Here is a 9,360-nt window from a genome sequence, read left to right on the forward strand (position 1 = left end):
GGGGGGGGGGGTAAACTACCCCGTAAAAATTTTGTTTTTCAAAAAAAATATGGCTCATAGTTTAATAGAAACAATTGCATTTGGAAGAGCATGGGAAAATGCAGAATACCTGTTTTTGGATTTTCCCCGGAACTGAAGTTTTCTGGGGTGAAAAAAATAATTTCTCGGAAATATCACTCATCACAGTGGTGAAGTTTTTTATCCATTTCATATATAGCTGGTGAGGAATTATGAAAATCATAACTGATAGTTCATCCGAGGGTTGAAATGCGAGGGGGGTAAACTACTCCTGTAAAAATTTAGTTTAAAAAAAAAACCATGTCTCAGAATTTTATAAAACCATTTGCGTTTGAAAGAACATGGAAAAATGCAGAATACGTGTTTTTGGATTTTCGACAGAACTGAAATTTTCTGGGATACATAAAAAATGATTTCTTGGGAATATCACCCATAACAGCGGGGGAGTTATTTATTTATTCCATCGAGGTAATAAATAGCTTGTGAGTGAATATGAAAATTATGATTAATGGTTCCTCTGGGGGTTGAAATTTGGGGGGTGAACTACCCCTTTGAAATAATTTTTTTTTATTAAAAAAATATATGGCTCAGGATTTTATGGAAATGTTTGCATCGGGAAGATCATGAAATAATACTGTATACCTTTTTTCGCATTTATCCCGACATTGAAGTTATGAAGTAAGAACATTGATTTCTTTTATAAGTCACTGATTCCAAATATTTGAATTTTCAATTTTGATTCTAATAGTCCGTAGGTGAAGATTATATTCCTTCAGAATCCGGCATTATCGTGACAACAATAACAGATTAAAGAAACAATGATCCACTGAGATAGAATTTTCTTCTACTTCAGGTGCAGCAATATTGTGGTTATTCCAAGGAAAAGCAGCCACAAATACAAAAAAAACTTGCCGAATAATCGGAATTTTTCCATATAGTATTATTTATCTTATAATTTTTGTGTCTGGGAAACCTGGGTAATGGTTTCATGAGGTGATTCACTATTATACTATATGTGGTGTTAACACACTGCTGAAAGCGATAATAAATCCAAACAAAGTAACAATATTCATACGAACGTCACCTATACCCAAAAATAGCGTATTAGGTCAGTAATCATGCATTATTGATAACCCCGAATATTTCTGCAATTTTGTTCTCATGCGTTTCGCACAGTGTTCAGTCTACATAAACATATCACGGGAAAACATTCTCTTTCTAATTGTATATCTCCAATTGTTTTCACCATGAGATTCAATCCTATAAACGTTATTAAGCTCCTCATGGCAACATTTGAAGTGATGAATCTTGTGGAAACTCCTGTAACTAATGAAGAAAGAGAGTTGGCAACTAATTTCGAGAACATATTGAAAGAAACTATGGAGGAATATAATGGTGTGGAAATGATTGAAGAATTCACTCTCGATTTCCAAGAGCCGTATAAAGATATCGAAATGATACCAATTGAGGATACAGAATTCCAACCGCGTCTTAAAGAATCACCTGATAGTTGTTCGCATGATGACGAACCTACAGGCTATGAATATAAAAAAAAGCAGTTGAATTCTGGAGGAGTACGAAAACCAAGAAAAATCTGTCTATACAAAAACCGTTTCCAATAGATTCAAAGAAGTGGAATCCGTCCAACAATTACGTCGCTGGGCGCATCAAGTCAATAAAGGAGGAACTTATATGGAGAAGTTGAAGCGTATATCGGAGTATACATTAAAAAATATGAAGAATGCTATTGATGCGGGGTTAATCGTTCATGATGCAGACCTACGAAGATGGGCTCTGCAAGCCCAGAAAGATATTGGAAATGAGGATATTCGTTTCAAGGCCTCCCCGTGGTGGCTGCATTACTTCAAAACAGCTCATCGTATTACATCTCGCAATATTACTAAATTTGTGACGCGTAAAACAATGGAAAATCAAGAACATTTACAAAAAACAGCGGATAAATTCGTGTAAAAAATTAAACCATATTGTGAAATTTATGGCTCGCAAATCATCTATAATTCTGATCAACGTGGTTTTCAATTGCAAAAGGCATTCGGGACGAACTTTGGCGGACAAGGGGTCTAAAGAAGTCTCGTGCATTGTCCAATCTATAACATCAACGACACACAGATATACGGTACAACCCACGATATCTGCTGATGGAAAATCTATTGTCACCTCTTTTCATTGTTTACAAGGAACCCTCCGGAACGTGGGGCCCAAGGGTCGAGAAGAATCTATTCAGACCTTCAAATGTTTATGTACCGGCTTCAAAATCGGGAAATCTGACTTCTAGTAAGATGATATTTTTAATGTATAACAAGATAAGACAAGTTATTTACACTGATTGCAATGTTCATTGTATTCCAAACATTCCAGAGCACTTCAAAATTTGGTTGGAAGAAGTATTCTTTCCACACGTGAGACCAAAAAGTCTATTGTTGATCGATTCTTGGAGTGGACATGGCTCTCGAGTGGTAGAAGAGGCAACTCCTCGGAATAAAGAATTATTAACTATGCTGATTCCGAAAGGGACGACCGGGAAAATTCAACCTCCTGATGTATACGGTTTCAGAATTTGGAAAAATTATGTTCGTCATTTTTCAGATACGGTCGTTCTCTTCAATCATGACATCAATTTACATGCACGAAATAATGTAATAAAATTGCAATCTCTAGTTCATAATCAATTATCGCCACCAAGGTATCAAAATCTATTTCGTTATGCTTGGTTCCAAAGTGGCTACATTGCGAAAAAACCAGAGGAATTTCTGCCTGCACCATTTTTTTGAGAAATATCATTTCTGTACCGATTATAATCCATAATGAAATATATATATGGACAACCACAGGAAAATGCCAAAGAAGTAAAGGCTCGATTGAGACGGATGGAATGAGTTTCTACAATAAATACTAAATCATTTGGATAACTCACAGTTCTCCCAGAAATTATTTTTTCTACCCCAGAAAATTTGAGTTCCGGGAAAAATAAAAAAAAGGTATTCTGCATTTTCCATGCTCTTCCAAATGCAATTGGTTTCATTAAATTATGAGCCATATTTTTTTTTTTGAAAAAAAATTTTTACGGTGTTGTTTACTCCCCCTCCCGAATTTCAACCCCCGGTGGAACTATCAGTTGTGATCTTTATAACTTCTCACAAGCTATTCATTATCGTGATGAACATTTGTAAAAACACCCTCCTTATAGATGGGATTGAAAGATCACCCCCAAAGGTGGTTACCTTCTGACCATGGTTTCCCCCCTAGAGCCGCGTATTAGACGATAAATAAAATACGTGTCCTTTAGTTTTGAGTCCTCTACAACATATATGAGTTTGATCAAAATCGGAGGGGAATATCTCCCTAATGTTCCTTGTGAGCCGAGTCAATTTAATAATATTAAACTATAATACACTGTACACTTGATATTTGTTTAGTTGATTTATGCGATAGATAATGAGAAGTTGATAGTCGATTAGATGATTTGAAGCAATATCATAACTCGAATTCCGTTATGAATGATAAATAAACTGGTGATTTTCAAGATAGGTTATGATAACTTTCGAGGTGAGTTAACACGCGATACGCTGTACTCAGTGTTAGGGAAGGTGTTCTTGCCAAAGGAGTAACCTGAACAGTGTTGCCAGACTCGGCGATTTTTCGCCATTTGGGCTACTTCATGGCGGGATGTGGCTACAGCAAATTTGCGCTTGGAGCCTGGAGCCTGATTGGGCTACTCAAATTTCAGTCAAGGCGATTTTGGGCTACGTAGCGCAATTTCAGGCGATTTGGGCTACTTGAAATATGGCGCATAATTTTTTTGAATTTTTATGCTAACTCAATACAAATTTAACGAAATACACTCTTCCACTACTAATTATTCTATTTTAATACAACATTTTCTTTGGTATTTGAGCGGAATGTGCTTCTCGAAAGCCGCCGGTAACACCCTGTAGTACCGATTGATGTCATTGCAGGGCCGTTGCTAGAGATATATTCTCTTTTCTTCCCGCGTCGAATACGGGATGTCTACTGCACTAGGAATGTTTATGTTATTAATTGTGGTTAGAGTGATTGAATGATTATTTGAAAATGGTGTCTTGTGATAATAAAATGGGAAAGTACGGCAAGTATCAGAAGAAATACAATAAATCATGGGAACAGTTACCGGAATTTATGGGTATAAATAATATTTTAATTGAAAGAGTCTTTGATGACATTAATGATTCATGACTTGACCTCTCAATGTGCTTTATCATAGGTTGGCTGAAGAAGAATGCAGATGAGAATGCCTTAAATCAACAAGCATATTGCTCGTATTGCAATACTGGCCTCAGAGCTCAAAAGAATGATTTACTGAAGCATACAACAACTGCCACTCATCGCCACAATGCCTCGTCGTTTTAAAAACAAAAGACATTGAAGTCTTGCGGTATTAACACCCTCGATAACGACACTAAGGCTATCGATCTCAGCATTGCGGTTTACGTCGCTGCTCATAACACCATCAATTCGATCGATCATATGAGTGAATTGTTGAATCGTCTCGGGAAAAAAAGTAATTTGGAAAAACTAAAACTGCACAGAACGAAATGCTCAAAACTAATTACTAATGTGATCAATCCGGTGTTGCTTGAACATTTGGTAAAAGATGTTGGTGACTCACACTATTCATTGATTCTCGATGAATCGACGGATGTGTCTGTTCAAAAATTTATGGCTGTGTGCATTAAATATTTCAGTACCACGAAAAGGGAAATCATCACTGATTTTCTTGGGTTGATTCCAGTCACAAAAACTACTGCTGAGGTCCTTTATGAGAAGTTAACTGACTATATGGAGGAAATTGGCCTTCCAATGAAAAATCTAATGGGAATTGGTACTGATGGTGCTAATAACATGTGTGGTGTGAACCACTCGCTCTTTGTATTGCTGAGAGACAGAGTGCCACTGCCACACTTGATCCTGGTGAAATGTGTGTGTCATTCACTCCATCTGTGCAGCTCAAAAGCTTCTGAAGTTTTCCCTTCATCATTGGAATTTCTAGTCGAACAAACACGAAATTGGTTTTCGAGAAGTTCGATCAGAATCGAACAATACCGACAGTTATTTCAATTAATCAACACCAAAGACACAGCATTCCTAAAATTGATTCAGTTAAGTAAAACTCGATGGCTAGCATGAGGAGCAGCCATTAATCGAATTTTAGATCAGTGGTTAGAATTGAAAACTCATTTTCAAATGATTGCAACTGGAAAAGAGAAATGTTACATTTCAAAGAACCTAGCAGCGATGTACAATGATCCCAGTAACCACTTATACTTGCTTTTTTTTAAATCAATTCTACCTGACATTAACCGAACCAATCTCCTGTTCCAAAGCACAGAGAAAGACGTGAACAAAGTGTATGAGGCTTTGTGGGCACTTGTCATGTCAGTTGCAAGTCGTATTTTGAAACCTTTATTTCTGGAGAAAATCAAGGCCACAGAGAGTGTACAATTGTTGGAAGAATCATTGAATAATGAATTGGCCATTCAATCGATTAATGATGTTGATTACGGCTATGAATTTCAAAAAGCCGTCTCAAAGTATCAACTAAGTCGTGAAGGCTTCGGTGATATTCAGGTCAGATGCCGAGATTATCTGCTTATTTTATCGAAAGAATTAGCAAAACGCATGCCCAGCCATTTTAAAGTTCTTAAAATGTCAGTCAGATTCTCGCCTACTCGAATATTGAATACTAGCCAGAAATTGACTCTGAATGATCTCCCAACACATCTCCTTCCCTCAGAATTGGACCAGACGGCGATTGAAAGTCCATTGAGGAAAATACCATTCATTGACTGGACTGAATATTTCTCGCAGGAAGTTCTGGCAGATACATCTGCCTTTTGGAGTCACTTGTTCGGCTTCAAAGATGCAAATGGCAATTCTCCATTCAAAGAGCTAGCTCAATTTGCGCTAAGTGTTCTCACGTTGCCATTGAGTAACGCAGTAGTTGAGCGCATCTTTTCTGTGATGAATGTTGTCAAAACCAAATTGAGGAATAGAATACAGGCAGAAATGTTGACTGCTATTCTCCGGATTAGAGTCCATTTTTATGTTACCAAAACATGTTGTACGTCGTTCAAACCGTTACCAAAAATGTACACTTTGTTCACATCCCAGATGTACCAGAGTTCATCGGAATCAATAACTGAAGCAGGTACTTCAACTTCAACGGAAAATGTCGACTTCCTGGAAGAGACGTTGACTCTTTTTGGTGATGGGACCGAAGGAGTTATTCAGTAAGACGTTGAGACTCCATGTAATAACAAAACTGAAGAAAATACTTTTTTCTTATGAAAAATAGTTTATTTTTGAAGAATCAAATCAGAATGACGCTTACTTTATGTGATATAGTTGGTATAAAGTCATAAGGACCTTAATATTTTCTTCGAGTTCAAAACAAATCATTTCTCTACTTTTATCGTTTTTAGAATTTTTTTAATAAATAGTTTTTCTCGCATTTATTCCTTCACGGTCTTATATCCACCATATTAAATGTTTAAAAAGTTGCTAATATTGCCTTTTATCATGTGTTTCATTACTTTAATACTTTAAAAGACGTTATTACTTTCAATATCAAATATTTTATATACATATGTTGAAAGTTCGGAAAAGAGTTATCTCACTTTGTGTTCAATATTGTAAGAAATGAAATAAAATATTGAAAATTAACTCTCTTTTCCATCAATCACACTTGTTATTATTATCAATCAATCCTGTTAGTTAAATCATCCATTTTTTCCTAACTATGTTGAAGCCTAATGATGAAACTATAATGTTAACACTTGCTAGATTCAATTTTCAAATTCCTATTTGCGGCGATTTTGGGCTCCTCACATTGGTAGCACTGACGGCGATTTTGGGCTCCTTGAGTGAGGCTAGCGGGCTCTCCATTGTAGACGGCAGCTGGTAACACTGAACCTGAACCGTATATATTTACTCTATTCGAATCTCCATTTATGCTCGTGCTCCTCACCACTCCGATTGAGGATACTTTGGCAGAATTCAGTATACGTTCGATGACTAAGTGGCCGTCGACTGTTTTCTAGCCATTGCGGCGGCCAAAGTGGCTATTCGGCGGCGTTCGGATGAGTGGTCGACTGTTGTCGATCGTCATGGCAACCGATGAGTGGAAGTTTGAATTAGCAATGTAAATTCTAGGGAGGATTTTAAACATCACTTTTCTCGGTGAGATCGTGGTATTTCCAAAAGAAATCTGTTTTCGCATATTTTATGCGAATAGGTAACAAACCGCTGAGCCGATCGTTTTCTTATAAACAAAACAGTTGTAAGTACTACCCCCGTCGAATTAGCGGCGAAATGTTGGAAATCCGCCATTTTTTTTTGCCCTGAATTATAAGCTAATTAGGGGCGTTTTCTGGTATAATCAAACAATTTGTGGTTTCAATGTGTAACGAACATGTGGGGAGGTCCGTTAGAAACACCACCGAGACCCAAAAACAACTTCCCTCACGACAGGAAAAGCCAATCCGTGGATAAATAATTAGGGTGAGAGAGAGAGATTTCTATTTCCCACTCTGGTGGAGATTTTTGGACTTTTAAAGGTTTCCCACTTCGGTGGAGTTTTTGAGTTGAAGTCGACCCATTTTAAATGGAGTTGAGTCTAAAGCTCCCCATTTCGATGGAGGATTTTGGGCTTAGTTTTTCCCATTTCGACGGAGAATTTTAAGTCTAGCATTTACCACTCCGGTGGAGAATTTTTGGTTTAGAGTTCCCGCTATGGCGTAGTGAATTTTTAGAGTTTTGGAATTTTGGGATTGTGTGTAGAGTATAATTTTTTTTTGCAAGATCTGTTAATTACGCGTTTTTGAGGGCCCGTAAAGTCATCGCGAAGAAGGACCAACATATCGAGTCATCCGGTTTCTTTATGGGGTCCACCCAATTGTTAATCTTACGGGAAATCGATCAGGTTCGGCTGAAATGCCGGCGCTCCAAATTACAATGGATTTTATGGAGATTAATTGGTTACGTTTTAGTTTTTCGGTGGAAGGTCACGTGGAACAAGTGCAACCCTTGTATCCAGTGAATTGCTAGGTTGCTTTTGAGTTTTTGGAAAATTGGAGAGATTAGTTAGGAGTATTGGTCTTTTAACTCCGTGAATCCCGGAGAACCGATCCGTGGGAGGCGCCAAAAGCCCTTAGTAATTATCCGAACGTCCATCAGTTCGGTTCAGTTCGTTTAAATTATTTATTAGCTGAGCTTTGTTGAATTGAAATGTTAGGAAATATTAATTTAGATTTTTGGATAGTTACGCCTTTGATCTCCCCGAATTAATTCGGTGGCTCCCTCGAGGTTTCCACCTCTGAGGAGAAAACATCTCCACCAATCAGAGCGCAGCTCGGTTGGTCGGAAGTCCCTCGGGCCCGGTGTGTCGCAGCACTGACCTCCGAAATCAGTTTCGCGTTGACCGTCATCAATCAGTAGTCGCGTGTGGATTTCTGTGTGCCCACACAACGCAATTGTGCAATTCGGATTATTGTGCCTTTCGGAGAAGCTGTAAGGATTAAGGATGGTCCGAAAAGGGAAGAGGACCATTAAACATCGAAAAACAGTGAGTTTTCTGGAATTTTTCCACTAATTTCGAGCCATTTCCGGATGGCGTCGTTTCCTCTTTATTGCGGTATCCCTCGCGTGGCCCTCAGCCACGTGCAGTGATTGATCACCCCTTTTGTCGCATTTAGTGGTTCTGATTTGGCCTTTTTTTTGGGCACTATCCCTTATCCCGGATTTTTATCCGCATGTGCCTCCGATTTTTGGATCGGTTATTCCACCCAAATCGGGTCGGTACTAAGTTCCCGCGCCTTCCGGATCATTCCGGTCATCTTTTGAGATGATTTTCGGGTTCAGTGAGTGTGTTTGGTCGGTAGTGGAATTCCTGCGTCCTTTCCCAGTCAAAATCTGACGATTTTCGACTTGGGCTATTTCCTTCTCCCTCGCTCCTAGGGCGAGGAGTATCTCTATTTCATCCTACGTAAAAATTGCGTAGAGTTTTTCCCCTCGCGGCACCCCGCTGACGCGCCAACGAGTGGTGGTTCTCGCTTCTCGTAAGTGTTCCTTCGTTTAAAATTCCCTCCGGAGATAAATTAATCCGGAGTGGTTCCCCATGATCCCAAAATTAAAATTTTGATTTCATGGGCTTTGCTTGACTTTCCCGAGCAAATTGGTTTTGGGTTTTTGAAAATTGACTCTACCGATTTTCCGCTACGGCGAGTTTAGTTTTAGTTAATTTTTATTTCCTTCCGCCATACGTTATACGTATACTGGTGAGTTCAT

Source organism: Diachasma alloeum, unplaced genomic scaffold (assembly GCF_001412515.2).
Source record: "Diachasma alloeum isolate Michigan unplaced genomic scaffold, Dall2.0 Dall_scaffold_00566, whole genome shotgun sequence".
NCBI lineage: Eukaryota > Metazoa > Arthropoda > Insecta > Hymenoptera > Braconidae > Diachasma > Diachasma alloeum.